General features: G+C 33.6%; 1 protein-coding gene across 2 annotated transcripts in view; it reads left to right on the forward strand.

The window, feature by feature from the left end:
* Positions 1–25,872, forward strand: part of LOC116426241 (Organic anion transporting polypeptide 30B) — a 109,960-nt gene that overhangs the window by 6,831 nt on the left and 77,257 nt on the right. The window lies entirely within an intron of this gene.

Raw genomic sequence — 25,872 nt, forward strand, 5'->3', positions numbered from 1 at the left:
GTGACAGAAGTTGAAGAGAATCATTTAAAATTGCGTTGATACGGTGATATATGGTATAAAATATACATGGGAATTATTCTTGTTTTATGCGTTATTATTTTAATATTTAGCAGTATGTTTCATGGTTATTTGATACTCGATATCATTTTCGTTCAGCTGAGAAACGAGAAAATGATCGAAGTTTAAAATATTCTACCTTTTTACGAAGAAAATAATGGACTGTTCGACAGCGCGTCGAATATATCGTAAGGATCCGTATTATTTTGGAAATAATTCTATGCAATCGAGACGGGAATACCGTGCACATAAATTTTTCTTCGTTCCATTCTATTCATTGGTATTATGGGTTCGTGTATGAACTTTAATGGACATTCATTTTCCACGGATATATACGCGCTCAGTTTTCAGTATACACAGCCAACCAATGTGTGTTTTTATCGCGTTTTTTTATTGCTCGTGCCCACTCCTCGTTGAGATTGAACTTCTATATATTGGGTGGGCTAAAAATAATCGGAGCTTTTGCATGGAACAATGGTATTGATTAAAGTCAGGCACGAATTATAAAATGTTACTCTGTTGCCGTTGCATTCTGATAGTGTTATATTATTGAAATAATAGTGCTTAAAAAATTTCATCGACAATTAGTGCAATATCGAATTACAAATAAAGACAGTTAAATTATATTCGTACACGGTCGATTTTCATTCATAAAGAATTGTTGAAAATTATTGTTCTATTTTGGTCACTGTATTTTTACTAAGTATTTAGACACAAAATTTCTGTTATAATATTAAATGCAGTACTATTTAATATTATCATTCAGTTTTGTTAACGCGTTTATCAGTATATTGTTTATCGCTTACAATGTGGAATAAAAGGAACTATAGTTTATATTAAACTTCCACGTGTACTAAATTATTACATTTTATTGAATTCTATATTTAAATACATTTTGAAGATTTTCCAAGTTATAATTGTATACAAATGTATAGTTTTTAACAATACGAATTTTATTTTAATTTCAGTTATCTCTGATGTATTGTTTTGCTTTGCATACACACATACAAACTAGATACAAAATGTCAAATAAAATTCGTTCGTATTTCGTTTCGTTTTCGAAAAAATTGTGTTTGAATGTCGGCCAGGCGCGTGTACTATTGAATAGGACTTGGCTGGCGCGTCTGTTCATTACTTACCGTTTCTACTTATTCTAGACACGAGTGCATGTGTACCCAATAAATGTTCAATGCCGATTTGCTCGAGAACGGTGCCTTGTATAAAAAAATTCTCTCATACATTTTCGACCTGTTTTTTCGTATAGAATCATCACCTTATACAGAGTGACACGTTCGAAACACGTTTACCTATGTTATTAAAAAATATATCAAAGTGAATAATTAATGAATACAATGAGAGTACAACGTGAAATTTTCATTGATCATAATTGTTACTCGGTATGCCAATACCTATGGAATTTCTTCGATCTACTATTTCTTTTTATTTTCACTGTCTTTTAAATCTAACGCCATTAAAAAATATATATCAAAATGAATGATTAATGAATACAAATGCGATACAGTTTAAAATTCTGGTTAATCATAATATTTTCTTTGATTTTGTTATTGGCTATAGTATTTTTTTAACCCATTGCTTTTTTTTAATTTTCACTGTTCGTTTTTTTCTGTTTTTTTTTCGCTTCATTGTTATACGACAATGAGTGTCGAAAGTGCAGCATATACATTGACAGAAGATATACGGATGTTAGTTTCTTAATTAAGGATAAAGACTTGGGTCAAACGTATAACTGGCGACAAAACGGGTGCGCTTGGGGACACAACTCTCAAATGACTCTTTTTCTCTTCAGATATTCCAAGCTGAGTAAATGACACTGAGGAAACATTGAATTTAACGTATCACTTTGAACATTGAATTAGCATTTCACGTGCTTTCATTGTAATTTTCAAATATGTTATGAATTATATCAAATATATAATATATTATTTTTTAATTATACAAATATATTAAGGAGTCCAGGAGGAAACCCATTAATTTTAATCTTAGCAGAAAGCTTTATTATTTCATATAAATTTTTAAATGTTAATCGAAAAAGTGGATTTGAAAAATGGATCACTAAATGGAAAATTGTTTTAAAATAAGAAGGGAATTATATTTTCAACTTGAAAAATTTATATGAAATAACAAAGCTTTCTGTTGAGACTAAAAATAATGAATTACTCTCCAGATTACTTTTCTAATATTTTTGTTTAACTCGATTGTTATTACTATTATTTCAAATCTGATTGTTTCAAGTTAAAATTTAAGTACACTATTATATATGATCGAGATCATTCGAAATACGAACGTATCCTCGAAATATTTTTGTAATGTCTAGTTTTCACTGCAGAATTAAGTATACTTAAATATAGATGTTATAATATCATTGAATCAGAATGTTGCTGACTGTGATTACACCGAAAAACATAGTCATAATGGGAAATGTTATACTATCTCTTGTTTGCATTTTTCCGCTTAACGTGCTGTAACATGATATTTTATGGTACTTTTCCATTATCCGGAAGCGAGGAGGCACTCTGTCGTCGAGCGGTTCCCTCCACTTAGCTGACTAACGCTCTGCCCGAATGTTGTTGTCAGTTGAGTACCATTTTCAGCCGTTTACTTTCTCACTGTCAAATATTTCTTTTTTATTTGATTGCTCTTTCTGTTTCTCTAGTGAAAGAACTTCGAAATGGAAACTCCCGAATACAAAACCGAAATAAATTAATGAATTTTACGAAGTTGGATTTTAATTTGGGTAAACGTAATTTAGTGTGTATAATAAAAAAACTTATTTATAAATTTTAGTTTTATGCTTAAAGGATCTTATGCGTAAATTAATCTTTCAAATGAATTAGTTTCCTATTCCTTTGGTTTCAATTATGATTGCAAATCTCCTTTTCGAATAAAAGATTTTTTAATAATAGAATGTTAAATTAAGATCGGTTTACAAATCGACGATTAAACTAATCAACAATTGAAATTGATATTCACAATAAATTGTTTTACTTATTTACTTGAATAATGATACAATATCTGCCTCGATGGAAAAGATATTTAGTCATGCATGCATGATTTATTTACTAAACAGTAATAATGTTTCAGATTTTGTATTTGAAAAAAAGGTTAATAGCAAGTGCTGATGTGGACAGAAATTATCTAATGATGTGTAAGGAAATACCACTTCGGATAATGAATAAGCATGTAGTTATTCATATAAATTCTTCTTCAAATCAATTTTTGCTGGCATAAATTCTTCTATAAACAAATTTTTATTCAGGTAAATTCGTCTACAAATAAACTGATGATCAACTAATTCTTCTTTAAACAAATTTGTACTCAAGTCAATTCTTTAAATAAATTCTAATTCCATCGACTAATCATCAATGAATATGATTTCATCAAAATAAAACGTTATTCAATATCCTCATCCGTTGTTAATCGCAGTCCAAATTAAATATTGCCCAACACTGGCGTTCGAAAGAAACAAAAATATCTTTTGTAATAACATTTTGGTGAAAGACATTAACACCAAAACTACTAGACGGATCAAAATGACCCATTCCTGGTTTCTTCATTTTGCAATTATTAAGAAGATAACGGATGTTTCTCTGATAAATCATTAAAGAAATTGATTTAGCGATACACAAACTAAATTATAAATCAATTAAAGCCTCGATAGATGTACTCTTTGTATAAAGGAATTTCGTAAAGACAATTTAATTGTTCGGTGGATTTAGTGTTAAAATAGTCTGTTTCGAACGGTCCATCCTGTATTTCTATCTGAAACATCAACATCTGGACGAATGGAAGGATGTATTTTCTTGCGGCGCCCGTATCCTTTTCGCGAAGGACTCGTGCCACCTACGCTTGTCGAGGATAATCCGTCTTCCAGCGGCGGGAAACGATCGCAGGGATCGCTCTGTGCTTAAGAAAGAATTTCAAGGGCTCCGGCTCTTTTACGGAATCGAGTGTGCTGGCGCGGCGAACGCGGACTTTTCCTTTCACAATGTGTCTGTTACATATTGCCTCGCGAAGAACAACGATTTCTAACACGGCGAATCGTAAGTGAGTTTTGTATCTGAAACGCGTGAGAAAAATGGATTTATCGTGCCTTAACACATTGTTGACCGGTCACGAGTTAACTCGTGTTTGCACTTGCATTAGCTATTTTAATGTTACAAACGCAGGGCAATATAGAATATTACAAAAGCAAAATATTCAAAGTTATATCAGAGATATGTCTAAAGTTTCGTTATAACTCAATATGTATAACTAAAGCAAGTATATTGAAGTTTATTTAGATGGTTTCACTTTCGTGTTTAATTACGGAATAATAACCGGTGATATGGGATAGCTTCTGCGTAAAATTGTCGGTTAACAATGTGTCAACACTAGGACTACCATACGTATAAGTATATTAAATTACTGAAACTATTTTGAAAATTACTGATATATAACTTTCATCTTCCGACATAATAGAAACAACACGTAGAGAACGCATAGTTGCAGACGAATTTAATTGCCTCATGTAACTGGAGCTATTGAATCTTGGAATATCTCAAATATCGTTCGCTTCACGGGAGCATCACTGTTACGATGTTGACTGGTACCGTTTAATATGTTCCGCTTAACCTGTTAACTGTGGAATTTCGTGTGAAAAATCTCTCGTTTTGCACGCAATAAAATGAAAGAATGAAGTGTGTAAATTCTTGTCAGACACAGGATGAATGCAACTGGGGTATATTTTAATGGAAAATCAAAGCAAAACGAAGAATTACACGTTTATTTGAACAAATAAAGAATTCGTTGTTGAAAGACTTAGTATCATTTCAAGCTTTAAGACGACTTGTATACTCGTCAAACGCAGTTAACTGGTTAATACAATTCTTGAAACTATTGCATAGTTTGTTAATTTATATTTATTTTGTTGATGTTTATTAATTTTATACCACATACATTTTTTGTATGGTTACGAACAAAATTTTCGTTCTATTAAGGGTTAAAAGAGAATTGTTTCCTCCTCGTTTCCAGTTTCGCCGAAAGGGAGAGGCCTAATTTTAATTGTTCGATGTTCATATGAAAATTATTGCGTAAACCGTATACCGACACGATAGATCGCGAATCGTAACGAGGTACTTTCTCGCGGTGCGCCGGGAAAAACTTAATATTTCATTGTCACGCTTAACTGCCGCGATCGTAATTTTCACTCTTTCACTATCATCCGTTGTTGCTTCAATCGCGTTCTGTTCGACTGATACCGAGAGGGGAATTTTAGTTACTGGACTACGGACTTTTATGCAAATTTTACTATTCGTTGATTGATTTTCGGCGCTGCGTGCGCTGATTATTCATGATCCGAGTTCAACAGAATTTTATTCCTTCTGTGACTAATAGTGAGATGCAGTGAAATTTATTTGTTTTATTCATTTTTATTATTTTTGTATTTTTTGTATTTTTTGTATTTTTTGTATTTTGTATTTTTTTATTTTATTAATTTTGTATTTTCGTATTTTGTATTTTATTATTCTTGTACTTTCGTTGTATTATTTTTAAAATTTATCTTTCTGTGTTTCATAGTTTGTGCCGTTTTATGCTGCGTGTACTTTATAAATACGTTCTGGATGTTTACTTAAACTCAGAGCTACTGAAATCAAGCAGGGCTACGTAATAAATCAATTTTTTATCAGTACGAGAGATACGAATTTTAATGTCCATTATTTCATTAAGAATGTCATCGAGTCTAAATGAAAAATATTTTTTAAAATTGAATTAAACTTTATGCTCTATGAACAGTTTTGAACTATTATATTACATAATAAATCAATAAATTTTTTTATGGTATCGGCGATTGGAACTTTCATATTTGTCATTTAATTAAAGGTGTTATCGGGTTCTAAATAAAAGACAAATTTTATAAAATCTAATTAAACTTTTAAAATTATTGCGTCTGTATTACAAACGTTTAACATTCGCAGTATAGTTGTACATTTACGGAATCTATTGTCTGTTGTTCATTTATTCCAAATTCAGCTCATTTAACTCGAAAAATATCTGTGATGCAGATTTAGAGACTTTTGGAAAAATGTATAAAACATTAAAAATATGAAATTTCGTTCACTTGAACTTCTTAAATATTAGAGTACTGAGATGTAGGCAAAAGACGTCATATTTTCATAAAACGGTGCATTTCTCATACTGCGTCAATATCTTAGACAATCACTCGTATCATTTTAAACTTTTAAGTACTGTTTGCAAAACAGCCAGTGATTATACGGGATTTCATCATTTATTTTTCTCCGTAAACACATTCCACATCAGAAAATGTATCTAAATCTATTGAATTGGTGTTATTTGAACAGTTGTTTGTATCCAGATAACCCTTTGATCAGTGTTGAATATTCCATTTGATCAATTTGAATGCTTGGATCCGTTGAGCGAGCAATCTGCAAATAGAAGGACATCCATAAATCTCCGCTTTGGGGATTAAGCAGAGGAAAAGGTTAAGATGATTCATTAACGACCGCCAAGCACTTACATTCCCTCTCCAGGAATAGCAAATACGTTTCAGGGAATTATTAAAAATGCTGGGAACAATCATTTTCTTAGGACAATCCGTTTCGCTTTATCCTGTCCATTGCAGATTTTTCATATTTGTCTTTAATTTTCAGCTTTGTAAATTCCTATAACTATTCACATATATGTTGAAACGACAAACTGCCAGACGTATCACTTCTGTATGAACAATTTTTCTATACATTCGCAATTTTAATATATCGCATAGAGTAACAGCGCTTAACATGAAAAACCATATTTCGAGAAATAAATAACTTGATGTGTCAGCACGGGAAACACTTCATTAGCAATAAAAAACAATCATATTGATAGTTGGACATCAATTAAGAATTTGTCATTGAATGGAAAGCATTATTGTGTTTGGTAGCACGTTAAATTTTTTGACAGGCGAGTGGAATAGTCAAATTTCTTAACACTAGGTTCATGGAACGCGTCAATGTGACGTATATGGAATTTCACAAACATTATTTAGCAAATGTTTCTGTTGATATTGATTGATGCATTCACGCAAATGTGTATTTTAATGGCCTCTAATCTTTAAACCTCTAATTTCCAAACTCTAAATGGACGAATATCAAATTTCCTAAGGTTAATAGAATAAACCGTAGAATAAATGTCCGTAAACCTAGTGTTAATATAGATGGGCCAAACGATTTCATTTATTTTACGTACGCGGATATGTACACTAATTTTATTGACCGACTCTTTGTACTCAAAGTAGTTTCAAAAAGAAATTGAAGGAAAATTGATGGAATGTGGGTTTTAGTCAGTGGATAACCGGGCGTGCTCTGCAGTCAAAAGGTTAAACAAAAGGAAAGATAAGAACTGATAAACTGATTAATCGGACAGTGTAGGAATTGATAGAAAGTTGAATGGATGAAAGAAAATACAAAATTTTAAATGAAATTTTAAAACCGATCATTTGACCGGTCGCGGTACGTTTAGTGTTAAGCCAGGGGAAAAAGGCCCCGATGATTCATTAACGACCGCTACGCGGACTCGCAACGGAACGGTACACGGTCTTCGGGACTTCAGAGAAATATTTGACGAGCGTTAAACGCTCGCGTAATTTATTTTCCGCGCGGGTACCTTGCACACCTGCGCTACAGCCGCGGAACGAAGACGACTGAAAACTGTGCGCGCCGCACGGGCACATATTTAACACTCGATTGCACCGCGGCTATTCATGTTCCGCTGTCATTCACAGTGGCCGAGCCGGGCAAAGAAATCGCCTATTCATAAAAGGATATTTATTACGGGACGATAACCCTCGATCCCGAGGAAGTTCGAATCGCAGGTAGATATGTACGGTCAACCGAGTGAATCTCCTTGCACTCTTTTAGCTCTGAAGCTCATTGGTACTATAAATGATTAACATTAAAACTACCGCGCAATCTTATGGACTACTTATTGTTCCATAAGAATTATCCAAGTGCATTTATTGAGGTTTCGATTGAGTTACACCTTAACACTAAAACTACCAGACCAGTCAAACTCAACCATTCCTGACTTCTTCTTTTTGCAATCATAAAAAAAGATTACAGATGATTCTTTGAGAAACTATTACAGTTAGAATAGGATAATTGAATTATTTCAGTATAATTACGATATCTAATCAATTCATGTTATCGTTTGCTTGTTAGCATATACTTAGGTGAAGTAATTGTTATTCAAGTTTACGCGTAATTTATGTAAATTCATTTTGCATATTTATTTGCGTTCTTGCAGAATAAACAAATATATCTTTGCAGCCTATTTCAAACAATATTCCGTATAAATAATAAATGAAAACGTGACTATCTGTACCTTATTTTTCGGTGATTGTACATTCTGTATTGACACTCGCAATCTAATCATTGGTTGACTGAGACGTTGAACGCTCATGAAAATTCACGTTTTGTTGCAAGTAGTCGCGTGGATTTTCAATTAAATTCTCTTCACTTTGTGAAGTCTAACAGTAATTCATCGTAAAATGTATTTATTCTGACTTTCACGTGTTTCATTAATTTTGCGTGATTGATTTAAACGAGGAGCAAATAGTATGTGATCATTTTCTTTAGTAACTAATATTTTCTTCGAAATAATACAATACACGTCGTGAGTAACTTAGGAATACCATTCTTCATTGTAATGTTATGTGTCCAATTACATTCTTAAAAATCTGAATGTCCATAATATTGTATATCCGCGATTTAATAGTAATACATTAAACATTTACCAGTTAATAATTCACTGACTCACTCGACCATCCAACTATTCAGGCCAGCGTATCATTAAACTTCGTTACAGTCTTTCCTTCCAGCCAACCTGATTACGTATTAGAATTTTTCTTGCACTTAGCGCGCGGTCAAGCCTCTCGCTGTTCCCAGATACCCATTAATAATCGATTCTACGCGAACTCTTTACCGCCATTAAGACCAGAGTGCTGCACCCCGATTCACCCGGCTCAAAGAAGTGTAATTAACGAGCATTGAAAAACGTTAATTCCTCGGAGAGCCAGCTTCTTCGTAAGCTACAATTTACTTCGTAAGTTTGTTACGAACAATTAGAAGAAGGATGCCAGACGTTTACTCTGTTCCTTTTTTTTCTTCTCCCATTATCTTGTTTCTTATTCTCTTGTTTCTTGATACATTTACTTTCTTCTTCTTCTTCTTCTTCTTCTTCCTTCGTACGTTATTCTCTTTTTACTTATCTGTTTTAATTTCACTTCCTTCTGTCTTCTTATCGTTCCCATTCCTTCCTTTCTTCGTTCTTTCATTTCTTTTCTCTACTCCTTTATCTTTTTCTATATTTTCTCTCCATTTCTTTATTTTTTCTCCATTTCTCCTTCCTTTTTCCTATTTTCTTCTTCTTTTCCTTTCCTTCTATACTTCCTCTCTATTTTTGTATTTTTCTTTCTTTCCTTTTCCTTCTTTCCTGCTTTCTTTCTGTATTTCCCTTCTTTTTGTTTCTTTCCTTTTCTCATTTCTTCTTCTTCTGTCTCTCTTCATTTTCCTGTCTTTTTCTTTAATCCTTTGTCTTTCTCTCTCGTTTTCCCGTATCCTTCACTCATTTTTGCCTTCTTATTATTCTCTTTCTTTCTCTTTTCTTTCTCTTCTACTATATGCCTCTTTCCTGCAGATTCTTCTTCCGCGCAGCTCGCCAGCAAGAAGACCCCTTTACCGCTGAAACGAAATTCCGATCGAACCCCGCGGTTACGTTTCGTCTTGTGTCAGCAGACTGTAATCAGTCCCATCAGTTCCGGCCCGCTAGGAAGTTCTTGATAAATCGTTCGGCCTCGCACACGAAAACATTCCCGTTCCAGATAGACACACGTAGTCCCGCTGAAGGCATTACGTTGCATCATCAAGCCCCGTGCTCCTACCATCGGTTTAATACTCTAACCTCGTTTCGGTTAATTACTCGTGATTAGCCCGAAGACAATCTGTACGGAGCCTCTCCACGTTTTACGTATGCGTGTAGGTACTTACTTACTCACATCGTCGCTCAAAACTTTGGAACGGTGTTACGATATTCGAAACTAATGGTAAATGGTACCTTAACCCTTTGCATTCGAGAAGCGACTCTCACAAGGAGAGGGCCAGACATAAAAATCTGGTTTTGAATGAAACCCTATGCATATTATAGTATTTACATATTTAGAAATGAAAAACCTTCATGACCTTTTTAACAATGATCTTCTGTGTATCGAACACAGTTAACAAATAAATCGTAAGTCAAGGGGTTAACTCTCTATAGGCCGAATGTTGTTTGCATGACTACAAAAAAATGTGTGTGGTATAAAATTAACAAATATCAACTTGTAAATACAAGTTAACAATGTATTCAATAGTTTTAGTAATCGTATTAAAACGAATATTCCTTGTAATTTTGAAATTACGACATTGAACTTTCACGCCTGAGGGTAAAAAGGTTTCAGTTTATTAATTGCATCATTTTATTCGCTACTTTGTTATACGAAATGAAATCAATCAACGAGATACTCCTTTATAGAGGGTTAATTATAGCAACGTGTTACTAAATTAATTCATTTAATAATTTCTACTTTTAATCACCGAGTTTGTACATCGTAAGCATTGTTTCCAGTTTTGTTGTTCTAATTCCTGTTCTGTTGACAAGAAGAGAATAACAAAAAATTTAAGAAATTATGTTTAAGAGTACTTTTTCATTTTTTACTTCAAAATTTATCACATTAGCTACTCAGAATTGTTTTCGGCAAAAAGGAAAATACATATTTTTCCAGCAATCCATCATTGTATTCGGCAATAAAAGGGTTAATACATTGAATGCCGTACGGTTTACCGATGGCCGGCATTCGAGTTTCCGGTGGCGCCGTGGGGGTCACCCGTGACCCCCAGCCAAATCGAATTACTGCAATTTGTTCAACTAGACGATAATTGTTCGTAAACTTTTCAATGTTATCACTGATGCAATATAGAGTGGTGGCATTGAGCAAGATAAATGCGCAAAGAATGATAACCCAATACACAATCTATTAAATAATTATTATATATTACCATAATGAATAATACAATATATTCCATAAAGCTCCAACATCTTGAGAACATACGAAAATCATTCGACGTTCAATTTCATTTCAATTATTATATATTTTATGAACTTATAATACATAGGATACCTCATAATTGTAAATTCGTTGGAAATATCGTTTAAATTTAATCCTTTGCGGACGAAGATTTTTTCGAGTATCAAAAATTGCTTTTGTAGAAAGCTTTATTATACATTGAGATCTTAAAGAATAGAGAGGAAGAAAACTATGTGCTGAACTTTTGTTGTTTAAGTATTCAAAATAATGTTTACAACTTTCGATTCCAAATGTGGAAGCTGGATGTTTCAGTATAGCGACATTCGTCCTCAAAGGGTTAATAAAAATCGTTAGTTCAAAGCGAAATTCGCTATTGTACTGTTCTCTGTTCATCGATAGGGTTTCGCTTTAGTATAAATTTTGATATAATTTAAATGTTTAATATATGGAACGGGTGAAGCTTGATTATGCACACGTACATTTCGCACACACCTCACGCGCAGTGACACTATTATATTTTTCTCCTGACTCACGCTCTTGTTAAAGATTTAATCTAGATCTCGCACAGACATGCAACAATTTTCACCGTTTGCTTCTCTCCAGCTCGTGTAAATATGCCATGTTCAAGGTCAACCGAAGGTTAACATACCATGCATACCTGAATTCGAATTTCCCTGGTAATCTGATGACGGAAATGTATTATCATTGTAGGAGAATATCAAAGACCTTTGACCCTTGAAGTAATGTAGATTACTTCATGCAAACTGTGTTATTCTTAAGAAATATTTGTTACATCAAAATTTTATAGCTTGATGAAACGAAGTGTTTTCTGAAATAAACTTTACTTGATTGTTATAACTGGATGATTATTTAAAAAGTTATATGGAAAGAAAGAAATATTTTTAAACATATCAATTTCATTTTAACCATTTCAGAAAGACACGAAAGCGATATTAAAGAAAACAAAAATGTTATCGATTTATATCAAACAAATGATGAGTATTCTAAAGGTTAGCGTGTGATTTGAGTATTTTTAAGAATTCCGAAGAAATGTTCCTGAAAAATTTAGCAACTCGTAATATCAAGTTTTTTGGATATTTGTTCAGACTATCAGTGATGATAACGTTATCGTAACTCAGACAGCTCTTTCATATCCTTCGCTGTAAACGTAACAATGATGCATTAACACGTTTGTTTTCGAAGATATTTTTCAGAAGTTATAAATTTGCGGAAAAATATTTTTACTTGGAATATTAACTGTTATAATATTCATTCTTCAAAATAGAACAACCTTTTTCTTAAATACCTGTGAAACAGTCATGGTCATATGTTTACTTTTAGACATTTGTCTTACAATCTCTTTGCTTATAATAATAATTTATTCGTCCAATTGCCAATTTCAAAAATTAGTTCCAAGTTCCAAGAAGTCAAAGTCAAAAGTTTCCACGAATAATTACACGAATTTGGTATCCATATTTTCAGAAGACTATTCAAGAAATAGTTATTATACACAATTCTAATAATGGACAATGAAACTGTTTAAGAGTTTATGTGAAAAATAAATGAATAACAGCAACAAGAGTACAAACATTTATCAGTAAGAAAAATACAATATTTTATATGCACCAATCCAATAAATATTCTGCAATAACAACTCCTACGCTAGTCCCTGTAATTTCAGTTTCGTACAATTTTACCTGCACGCGGTCACCTGGCATGCAGGTCATAAAAACGCGCATCGGTTTACTATCATTGCATGCCGGTTACCTTGAGGCTGAAGCTTCCGTTAGATCTGGGGATGTATAGAAATTGTGAAAAGGAAGGGATCGTGGGAGGGGCGTAAGGAGATACATCTTCGTGCAACAATGCCGTACGAAGTTGTAATACAAAAGCCCGAAGTTTCGCACCTGGCTTTATAAATCTACCTTATTGGTAGAACGGTACCAGTATTCCGTGAAAAATGTGTCAAGTCTATGTTCTGGAATAGAATGTTTCGAATGGTGACCTGGTTGAGAGCTGGGAAAGAAATTTATTTTGATAAAGTTGCAGTTAATGGAGATTTAGACTTGTGAATTATTAGGTGGATCTAGAAGATATTGTAACTAATATTTTACAGGATATATGTTGTATTATAAAGTGATAATAATGTAATAAGATATTTTAGTTTTGTAAGAGGGAATAGATGTTTTAACACGTCCGGACGTGAATGCTGTAGCATTAATTTTCATTGTGATGCAAAATGACAAGAATGCTAGAACATTCAAATTTATAAGCTACATTATCATGCATTTTATTCTACATTGCCTCTCCTATTTATAATCAAAATTTGGATATCACAATTCATTTAAAAATAAATCGCCTGTTCATTTTGACAGCTTATTAAAATTTTCACTGACCGTGAATGTTTTAAACAATCAAGAAATGAAATTTTGAAAAGTTATGGGAATTGTAGAATCGATTTAGTGTTTTATCTAGTAATTTGTAATGTGATTTCAAAATTATGAACTCATATTGTTAATAATTAATTGTAATAGTAGTTGTTTTTGTTACGAAGGAATAAATAATATTATGTGTAATATTTGGAATTCTCGTGGCAGTGAATACGTTAATCTCTTGATTTATAACAATGTGTCAGATTCACGTGTGAATTTTATAAGGATAAATACTACTTAATTCTTTGGAATTTAAGTTAAATATTGTTCTTCTGTTATCAATAATTATACTTTGGTGCAAGTATAGACGTACAACACGCTTAATTTGTCTATATTTTCAATAAATTATTAATGGCAGAGTATAGTCCTGCTTTGACAAGATGGCGTGCTACCCGCGAGCGGTCAGGACCGAGCGGCAAAACGACTCTTCCACTCACAATGTTCGGGTCGCCTCGGTCTTCTAGTCAAGAATTAACTGTCAACAGTCACAAGCAAAGGTAGTACACTCGTCCCTCAATTTTTGGTGATTTTTACACTATTTGTTCATTCAGATCTTGGAAATTGGAAATTTAAAAATAGACAATTATAATACATATTCGTTCATCAGTTAAAATTAATCCAAACATTTACCAAATAATGTTTATGAAATTCAATGTGAGTCAAATTGACTCGTCCCGTAAATCTAGTGTCAAATCATAGAAAAATCTACGAGGAAGACCGTCGATCCACGTGTTCGATCCCAGTGCAGTTTCTCTTTGGCATCGACGTAACTTGAAACGCGCGCGTCTTCACTTATGCAACGCCGAAGAGGAACCGAAACGAAAAAACGACACGGGACACTTTTACCCGATCGATTCGATAACTGATCGACCTTAGCCTCCTTTCACGTTGGAATGGGGAAATCGACAATTATGGCAAACTCGCGTACGCATACTTTCTCCGCGCGTGTATTACGCGGCCTGTGGCGCAGGTTACGAGCGTAACACATAAACACGCGGCACGATGGTCGACTACTGGACGACGGAATCCGTTTAATCCTAAGAACAGCAGTGACTAGGTCTATTCTGACCTACATTTTCGGAAACTTCATTTTACCCTTTGCCTTACGATTCTTTTCGTAATTACGCCGGACAGAATGATTTTAGTGTTTCGAATTTAATGGGAAAAGAAAAGTATTAAAAATAGAATTGATAATGACAGCCACCTATGGATTCGACCGAATAAAACTGTAATCAATTAAACAGGAAAACGGATCTCAATCTTCGTGGCAATGTTTATAAATCAAGTTAATGTAGTTGCCTATTGTGTTTACTTATTGTCTTGATTAAATAGAAACTGATTCATTATTCCATTATAAAACCAACACAAAGTACTTTATGTTATAGTTACAGTATGTGTATTTACTCTAAAGTACGACAATTGAGAATAGGGAAATAATATTTAATCTGAATTGATAGGTATTAAATGACATTTATATTTGTTGTAATCTGTTTGGGAACTTTTCTATTCTCGTTTATTTGGATCTCATTTCTTTCGTTGATATATTTTATGGAAAATTTACGTAGGTCTTTACTATACTTTCATTAAGTTTTATGAACTTTTTCACTTACTTTGGAAATACAGTTACTGTAGCTAATAAGTTAAAAACGTTACTTACTTTAACTTTTCACGGTTTTGTAGGTAACTTAACGTTTTGAGGTCGAATGACGACCTAATGACGACCTAATGACGACTTCGAGCTTCGATATTTAAAATGGAAAGCTCCAAATGAATAATTTAGTTATTGAAATCACTAGAGACTGATATGTTGCTTTCTTCTATTCTGACATTTAATACTTCGATGCATAATTCCGTTTTTTTTTTAATGCAAAGATCATTTAGAAGCTTAAAAAATCTCCGTTTACAAAGGATTAAGTTATGAATTGATTGTATAGACGTCTACATTATTAATCGTATTTAATATTTTACATTATTAATTATATTAGATTTAAGCTATTGTGATTCCTTTGGCAACTAACTTTACAACAACTTCTTTATTGTTAATTATTTATTGGAGAACAACAACTTATTCACATTTATCTCATTGATTTACAAGATTTCACGGAACTTCTCTTTCTCGCACTGTCCGACAGAAGAGACACGCGTTCACATTGAGCACCACTGTCGGTACCTTATGCTTCGCGAAACTATTCTTTACTGTCAATTGAAAACGAAATGTGTTACGGAACTTTTTTCAACAGATTTTGTAAAGTATGTAGATGTCTGCTCCATCGCATGAAATTAGATTGTCTCCTAGATGCTTAGTTTTTTAAATAAATTGAAAAATATCCGCAAAAATCGACGCGTTTCGGTGCCGTTTTGCCTTTCAGCATTGTTTAAACATGTTTAAATGTTTATAATGTTATTAAAATTCATATCATTCACATCATACAGTAATACTGTGTAAGAAAAGGTTTTGAATAATTTTTATAATGAACACATAACAAACGTTTAAAGTTGAGAAACACTATTGAGATTACCTATCAAACTTTCTGTAACAAAAATCGTGTTGACCAGTGTAGTTGCAAAACAAGAAGCCAGAAATGGGTCGTTCGGACGCGTCCAGTAGTTCTAGTGTTAAATAATTTGTTTTGGATTTCACGGAATTTTTATGGCTGCCAGTTCGGCAGTCATCTCGTTGAACCTGGCTCTCATGAATATTCCCGGCGCGCCGGCAACCTTGTTTCGTTTTTGGGGACACGGACGGAATTCTTTCGTGACACCGGCTGGAAGAGCCGCGCTCCCCTATGAAAGAGAAACCGAGAGACACGCCACACAGTGCGGTCGCCTGTAGAGAAAACACGAAAATTCGACTATTCACATAACGAAATTGAAGATTACCAATTTGTCTAAGTAGTCTTTATACAAATTGATTTTTATTTCAGAAACTAATGAATGATTGTTTAAACCACTGTTTAGCACGCTTAACACTAGGTTTACGAAACGCGTCAATTTGACGCATATTGAATTTTATAAACATTACTTGATAAAACATTATAACGATTTTGACTGATACAATTACACGATTGTATACTCTAATTGTGTATCTTTAACCCTTTGCACTTGTTTCTCATGCTGGAAATGTCAATACAAATTTGTTATAGAACGTTGGAAATTGTTTGAAAAAGTACTAAACTTTAAAAGATCGTAAAAATGAAATCTTATTATGATAATAAGTAAATAAAATAAATATAAAACATTGAATTCTACCGCTGTAAATTACTGTATTTCGTTTCCCTAAAAATAAATACAAGTTTACAGCCAACAACATTGAAAATAAATCGAGTACAAAGGATTAAATGGCTCTGCCCAGGAGCCCTCGAGAGCAAAGATAATTAAGCAACTTCGACGGGTGCTAGCGTATATTTCAATTGACGAAAATAAAGTTCTCCGCTAAGATCACTCCGCACACACGCAAATTACATCACAATCAATATTTCCGTCGGCGCAATCCGACGTCCGATGACTCAAGAACGCCGGCGTACGCAAACAAACGCAACGATGCACGTAACAAACGACGCCCACGCGTCGAATCCGTCGAATGTTCAACCCCAACGAGGACGCTTCTCGTTTCGATCGGTTCGCGGAATCGCTTGCGAACGGTAACAAGTCTCGCGCGGAAACTGCAACGGCGTGAATCATCGGAAGAGCCGGCAACTTTTCATCCGGATATCCGGAAGAGACCAAAAGCTCGGGAATTTATGATTTTCATTGACGTTGAAGCATGCCGCACTGCTGCCAATCACTTGTGCCGAGAGACAGGGAAAAAGGTTCCATGAAGTAAGACAGTGTAATGATAGTTTGCAAGAAAATCTAAACATACAAGTGTTAACATTATTTCTACCGAAGGTGTCGAAAGACACCTTTCGAAATTTCAACTTAAAATTGTTTTCCCAGTTTAACCCTTTTAGTGCCGACCGAAAGAATCGTACCTAAGCGAAGAATATCAAACCAATTTAATGTAATTTAGTAGGATTTGAGAAAAAAAATCATTAATACGTAATACATATTACGAAATGAATTAATGCCAATTGTATTTCAATATTTATTGAAAATCATACCGATAACATTTATTCAAAATCATTAGGAACAATCAGTTTCCTTTTACAAACAGTACTTGCGAATAAGAAGAATCATCGTTTGGTCACAGCTTGATATAGAACACGTAGTATGAAGCGTATATATTGCACTTGCATTTCTTCGTAACAATGATCTGATCCCAACAGTATACAGAACGTGTTTAAGTTTCTGAGGCAAATTAACCTTCTAAATTCATTATTGTATAATAATATACTATATTATAGTTCGTTTAATTATAATGTCATTATGTAATAAGTATTATTAAATAATGTATCCAAATGACGGTGGTCACTAATGACTTTACTGTTAATTAAAGACTATCTTAAAATATACTCAAATAAAAAAAATAAGAGAACGAGAGATAGAGATGAATCGAGGAGAAAGCTGTGGGTGTTTTCTCCTCGCAATCTAGGGAACGTGGGTCGAGGCTGAGGATAATTTACTGTATAACGGCCGGGGAATCGATATACCCGCGCGGCCGCTCATGGAAAACGGGAAAATCGTCTGAGTTCTGTCCTAAAGCCTAGTTCAGACTGAGAGACAGTTGGTGCGGTGTAAACCGAGGTGGTGTAAGTGGAAAAGTGCTGAAAACCCAATGATTTTTTATCTTAAAAATGTATCACTTTTGTGTTTTCGTAGTTCGATTTTGAAGAAACCTTTTATTATTTTAATGTGGATGGTATATTATAATTGAGTCGGGCTCTAGATATCACGTGTTTGATAAAGAAAGTAGTTTTTACATTTTAATACTGAGAAATATAAAAATTACGGAATTTTGTAATATGAATAATTATTATAAAAATTATGGAATTTTGTAATATTAATAATTAGTATAAAAATGGTAAAATTTTATAATATTAATAATTTCGTATAAAAAGTTGTGAAACTTAATTTGCTGAGGGACATGCACCACATAGTTCAGTGTATATCGTACACTTTTATAATTCTTAGCATTCCAATTGTCCTTGGATTCGTGTCCTGAGACAATTTGCAGTTGGCGAGAAGCAAAACATAAATTTCGAAATAACCCGTAGATAGAATTTTTAGTCTGCATTCTCTTTTCTTTGAAGTGGAAAACAACAGATGATATCTGGAGATAAATGTTGAAAGAAACATTCTATTGAACAATGCATAGTTCAGTGTGATCATAGTCCGCAAACAATAAACATACTTATTATTCACATTGCATCTTTGAGACTTGCTTCTCGAAGATCGTTCCTATATTATGTAATAATCTTGAATGAAATTGCGCACATCTTCATAATCTTGTAACCCCTTGCGATACAATATGATGTCAGACTCGTGAGAAAGATCTCAGATAGAAGTTAATAGAAATTTTTCTCCTATCAATTGTTATGCCTTAAAATGAACAAGGAGATAGATGCACGTGGTCTTCTTTGTTTCTAGTACATTATTAATGACAAAGCAATTCTATCGAGCTTAGTTATGAAAGAAATCATAGGATAAAGGATTAGTAGTTAATTATTTTTTTCCCTGAAAACTGAAAAATATATATACATTGTAAATTACAATAGCAGTTTCACTCAAAGACATGATTAGAGACACTAGGTCTTTTGCATAAAAAAATAAGTACTTATAAGTGTTAAATATAAGTTACAGCAAATGTTAGATTTTTTATGCATATCTTTTATTAGATAATACTAAGTAAACAGTAAATACTCGAAAATCTGAAGCAAATGGTACAAAAAATTATCAGAAATTAAGATCAATGATTGACGTATTTAACATTATAATAGTAAATACCTAATGTTTTTAATAAGTACCATTATTTTATATATTTGTAAGATATATAATCTTTAATTTGTGACATTACATATCAAATGTTATCAAACTTTTGAAATATACTCATCATAACACAGTTAACTTTGTGCGACACATTTTAGGTATGCACCTTTCAAAGAGATCGTAACTGGTTAACCTGTCAACTAAGGAATTTAGTTTCAAAAATCTCTCATTGTGCGCATAATAAAATCTAACAAAGAAGTACATATTCGTCAGACGAAGAGCAAATACATCTATTATATATTCCAACGAAGAACTAAAGCAAAACGAAGAAGACTTACACGTGTATCTGATATAATAATTAATTAATCGTGATAAAAAACAGTATCATTTCGAGTTTTAAGATGACCTGTATACTCGTCAAACGCAGTTAACTGGCTAAAAGTGAAATATCCTCGTGCTCGTTGCGTCAGCGACGATTGTTAAACTAAATGGTCACCGTAGACCCAGATTTTCACAGTTTCACGAGTTAATTCATTGGAAATGGTATTATCGAAAGGTCGATAGGTAAATCGTTCGCACTCGAGGATTTTGATGAAATTGAAATGCGACGCGGCGCGGCGCTCCGCGTGAAATTGAGGTGTAATTGGATGAATATTTTATTCGATTCGAGATTGTTCGAAAGAATTATGTATCTTCCGCGAATGAATTTTTGTAGAATTATGGTAATAGTTTACTGGTATAGCATATAAGAAACATTGCTCAGCCTCGGTAGTTTAAAAAATTCTCTACTTTTTCGTTTGAAATGAAATAATTCATTAATAAGGAAGGATTGAATTTGCGTTGGGTCTTAGGGTATTAACTTTAGTTCTTGAAACGACGAGAAAATAATAAGGAAAAGAAGACACTCAAAAGAAGTTGGTCAATCGACTCAGTATGAATCAGCAGTCCCTTAGTGACTCACCGAATTTTGGGAAAATGTGTTGAGAACTGTTTCATCTTACTTCATTGCACAAATATTTACAAACTCCTAATAAATCCTCTAATTTTCGAAGAAAATTCTATTTATATATACATAGATAACAATTGTGTATATAAAATAATAGAAAAGTAGATTTTAAGAAATAAATCTTTCTTTGCTCCTAATTCAATCAATTCATAACTTGTGCTAATTAACAATATCTAATACAAAAGAATACTTTTCTTATGTCTCATATATCTTATCCTTTTAAAATGTTAACAATCGAGCATTGATAGTTTTAACCGCTTCTCCTATAATATCGGCTCGTGATAAAAATTTTCAATCGAATTTGACAAATTTAAATATTATTTCTTTATTTTTCTTATAAATGATACATTATTTGTATATTATCAATCTGTAGACACAGAATAGGCATCAGTTTCTTTTCTATTCCTACTAAATTATTAACGATAAACTAGCTTCATCAATCTGTCTTTTATCTTTATTATCTTTTATCACAGTTGTGAAAGAAATCATAGGACAAGGGGTTAAACGAATCGTTCTTTCTCGTTCCTGAATTTTTCGATGATTTTCATCTCAAAGAGAATTGAATTTATTTATTGTTTTTTATAAGATTGTTGGATCGATTCGTGGGGCAAGGGTCACACAGATTCGAAGCACCCCGCAGTCGACCTTTGAGGAAGAGAGAAATGTCGTTAGTGATTTTAAAAATAAGCCTGGTAGAGAGGGCAAGGGAGGTAAAGGGCCTCCCACGTGATTTCACTAGTAAGAATCCCACTATCAGCCCCAGTCGTCCCTTGTGTTCACACGTGTGCGGAACCCACGCATCGCGGCGCCGTTACGACCCCTCGTCTCGTTCGTTACGTGTAAATACTTACACGTTCATCTGTGTGCTATGTGTTAACCTAAATAATGTTCACTAATGTAATTAGGTAAGAAACGAAGATCACTATCTTCTTAATTTTAGGTGACATCGTTCAGTACATTTTTAACGTACATATAGATCATTTTATTTCATATTTCTGTGACTTAGTTTTCATTGATTGTACATTAATCTTATTATTGTTTTCCTAAAGATCACAAATATTTAATGCAATGAAGTTTGGTTAATTTAATATTCGATTTTATATTAAAAATTGTATCTTGTTTTCATGGTTTTGAGGACCTATGTATCAATATTATTGATTTTTCATCTAAATTATTTTATTTCATATTTTTGCGAATTACTGGTTTAATAGTTGGTCGTAATATGAGTCAGGAGCTGTTTTATTGATTTATGACTTGATACTGATTCAAATACATTTTAAAATGATTGCTTAGTTCTGTTTTATTTGCGAATTTTGTGGATTCATTGATTGTATGAGTGTACTAGATGCAGTAAGAGAGAACATGCTTTCATGGAAATTTAATAAAATATTTACTGTACTTTTAATTTGTCGAGACCCTCAATAGATAAATAAGTAGCTAGATAATTTTTATTGTTGAAAAATAATATAGTTATTATTAATAAATAGTTATTACAATAAATAATAGTTATTTATTAAAAATAATATATTAATTTGCATCTGATCAATTCTACGTTCCTTTAAATTCATTCATTTAACAAAACGATTCACATCACGCAAGGAAAAATAAACAAAATCATTAAAATTACATGTATGTAGACAAAATGAAATGTTTGGCACTAACATTTCTGAAACGTACAAAGAGTAGAGTTAGTCACTTTGGCCTGTACGCAACTCAATTAACTACTCAACTTATCAACGAAGCACTCAATTTTATTACGAGACACTTTATCCATAAAATTTAGTATATTTTACAATAATAACATCAATAAATCAAAAATAAATTTCAATGGACAAAGCTTTACTTTTAAATCAAAGCTTTGAGTTTTGTCATTTAAAAAAGAAGTCCTTCATTTTTTTAGAACATTAATGTTGAAAACGAATTTTCTCGTATGCTTAACACAAAGTAGAATTGTTAACATAAAAATAGTTCGGTAACGCCTCTCTACTAGCTCGCGTTTGGTAGCCAATCGAAATTGATCTGAAAACAACCTGCAAAACGTATCGTGTTTCAAAGGTGCAAGAAACCCGATCGAATCATGCGGTCGCACAAGCGTGTTCCACTACGAACGGATCACAGGCTTCCACATTCGCGACCGTTGACGTGAATTTACGTCATTCATGATCCTGTTTCCAGTTCGCATTTTAACCGAAGACTCTGTATATTTCGCTAGATTTACAGACATTTACTGCACTCTGTTTTATTATTCTTAGAAAAATTGATATTGATTCATTCAGATCTTGGGAATCGAAGGTTTAAAAGTAGACAATTAGCGTACATGTTTGCCTAACTGCATCAGTGAAAATGGACTCGAACATTCCCCAAGTAATGTTTATACAATTCAATACAGATCAACTTGACTTGCATCGTAAATCTAGTATTAACACTTAAGCGACCGCTTAAAAAGAACTATAACTACAACCTCCTCCATTGTCTTCAATTGAACTCATTCAATTAATTCGATTAGAAACTGTGTTTTGTAAAAACAAGAATCATATTTGATGAATTGCAAATAATCCTACTTCAAGACTTACGAAATAACAAAAGAAAACCAGAATAAAAGGCAATACGTTGTTAAGTGAAAAGTGGGAGATCTCCCCATTCGGTTGGCTAAGTGTTAACACTACTAAACTAATGTAAAATCCCTAGAATGAACTACCAACAATCACAAGAAAAGGGGCTTCAAAAGTGAAGGAAAGCAAAACAGTAGTTTCTACACTATCTGTTCACTGAGATCTTGTAAATTGGACATTCAAAAACAGACAATTAAAATACATATTCGTCCATCAAATTGACGTAAACGTTTGCCAAATGATGTTCATAAAATTCATGCGTTAAATCGACACGTTCCGTGAAAGTATCGTTAAACGTGTCGATAAAACATCAATACGACCCGACTCGTGTGCCACGAAGTCAGCTCGTTGTTTCGGCTGAATGGATTAAAACGACGGCAATTAGAACCTCCGTGCGTCTTCGTCCCGGCTCGATCCGCCAACTACGTAAATACAACTGTATTTTCGTTGTATTGACGTAGAACACACGGATAAGCGAGGGCGTGCCGCGCTCGAACCCACCAATAAAGCATTATAAGGTTGGCAGCGCGCGGTGCATAATTTCGCCTGGCACCGCGAGACATCGCGATCGGGAATTAGCATTGTAACAGCCGCTCTACAGACCATTTTGGCGGCCGGCCAAAAGGTGGGCACCGGCGAATCCTTGATGGGGGTTTGCCGAAAGGAAATCGAACGAAGGGGTGGATCAATAGGATCGCTGGCGGACAGTCGGCGTTTCTCATTCAATTGTTTAACACTAAAACTACCAGACAGGTTAAAATGATCCACTCCCGATTTCTTCATTTTCCAATTATTAACCCTGTGCATTCGAAAGTTTTTCACTGGAAATATTCAACATTTTCCGACGAGATATAGACGACATTGTTTGAAACTAATTTAACGATAATTCACAGATAAATTAAGCAACAGAGCTAATTTATTTAAATATTTCACATAGCAATACAAAGATTAATTTAAAATACTAAATATTCTGTTTCATAGTTTTGCTGTATCAAATCAAGTGGTGACTGAGAGTCATCTCTCGAGTGCAACGCGTTAAAAACATAACAGATGTTTCTCTGAGAAATTATTCAAGAAAGTGATTTAGCAATACGCAAACTGAATTACTGATCAATTAAAGTCTCGATAGAGGCACTCTTAAAGTTCTTACAGAGAAATTTCAGAAAGTCAATTTAACTGCTCGGTAGGTTTAGTGTTAATACTTTGTGGACAAACGTCGACATTTTGACGAGATGAAATTTTCATGATTGGAATACCAAGCAAGCGAATGATTGAATTTAGCGTTAAACCTTATTTACCCCTTGCCTTATAATGAATTACTATTTCGCTAGTTTCAATATTTCACCTTCAAAGTTAATATGTCATTGCAACGAGTGAAACATTTCTTCGCGTTTCTTACCAATTATTGGTAACAGAAATGGTTAACCCGTTGTATGTTGTTTTCTTTTGCTACTGAACTCGTGTAACTGCAAAGAAGTTCTCCGTTCCACTGTGATCGCATATTTACTTTGAAGATAATAAATTGTTAACAACAAAATAGATATTGATATTTATTCAATTATATCGAATAAACCGAATTTTCTTGAATTTGTGAAACGCAAAAAGATGAAGAAAAGACCGGGCATTTTTAGATTTTTTAAATCTGTACTTTTCAATTTTTCTTTCGTTAGGGAAATTGCTTTGATCCTATAAGTACACAAGTAAACTCGGCAAGTGCCGATTTGGCAGTGAACGTGTTAAACGGTATTTCGAGGACTAACATTTCGTTTTTCCTGGGTAAATTCGATCCACGACCGGTTGCAAGTTCGACCGGTTGCAATGCTCCCGCCAAGGACGCATAAACTCGTCGACCATGCTCTGGCAATGAACGAAATTTTTCTGTCTTGCCGGTGGAACAGCTGTTGCTTCCTTCTTCGTTCTTCTTTCTATCTCTCATTGCCTCTCTCTACCTGTAATTCTTTCCTTTCTCTTGCTTTTTTTCTGTCACTATTTGTTTCTTTTGTTCTCATCTCAGTTTATTTCTGCCTTTCTTTCTCTTTTGTCACCTGTCTCCTTTGGCCTTTTTATTCTTTCTGTTCTCTCTTTTGTACTCTTTGATCTTTCTTTTTATCTCTTCTTTTGTCTATGCTTTTTTCCCTTCCCTTTTCTTTTTTGTCTCTATCTCTTCTTTTGTCTATGCTTCTTTCCCTCCCCTTTTCCTTTTTGTCTCGATCTTTCTTATTTTCCCTTTTTTCTGTCTTGCTATATCTCTTTATCTTTTTCTTCTTGCCTCTCTTTCTCTGATTCTTCTTTTTTCTTTTACTTTTTGTTTTTCGTATCTATTCTTTTCTAACTCTCCCTTTTCTTTTTCCTCTTCCCTTTTTTCTTTGTTTTTCTCTCTGTCTCTATTTCTCTTTCTCTCTCTTTCTCTCCATCTCTATCTCTATCTCTATCTTCTTTTTTCTCTATCCCTACCTCTCCATCTTTCCATCTTTCCATCTCTCCATCGCCCCATTTCTCTATCTTTGTATTTCTCTTTCTCTTTCTCTCCATCTCTGTATCTCTCTATCTTTCCACTTCTTCATCTTTCTATCTCTCTTTCTCGCTGTATCTCCCTGCATCTCCACTTCTCCATCTTTCTATCTCTCCGTCTGTCTATCTCTCTTTCTCTCTGTATCTCCCTACATTTCTTTTCCTCCTTCCTACCCTCTCGCATTCCATCTCTCTTCCCCTGCTTCGTTCCCTTTCCGTTGCTGCATCTCTATCTCGCTCGCCATCTCGGCCTCTCGGCGTTCCCTTTTC

Source organism: Nomia melanderi, chromosome 12 (genome assembly GCF_051020985.1).
Source record: "Nomia melanderi isolate GNS246 chromosome 12, iyNomMela1, whole genome shotgun sequence".
NCBI classification, from domain to species: domain Eukaryota; kingdom Metazoa; phylum Arthropoda; class Insecta; order Hymenoptera; family Halictidae; genus Nomia; species Nomia melanderi.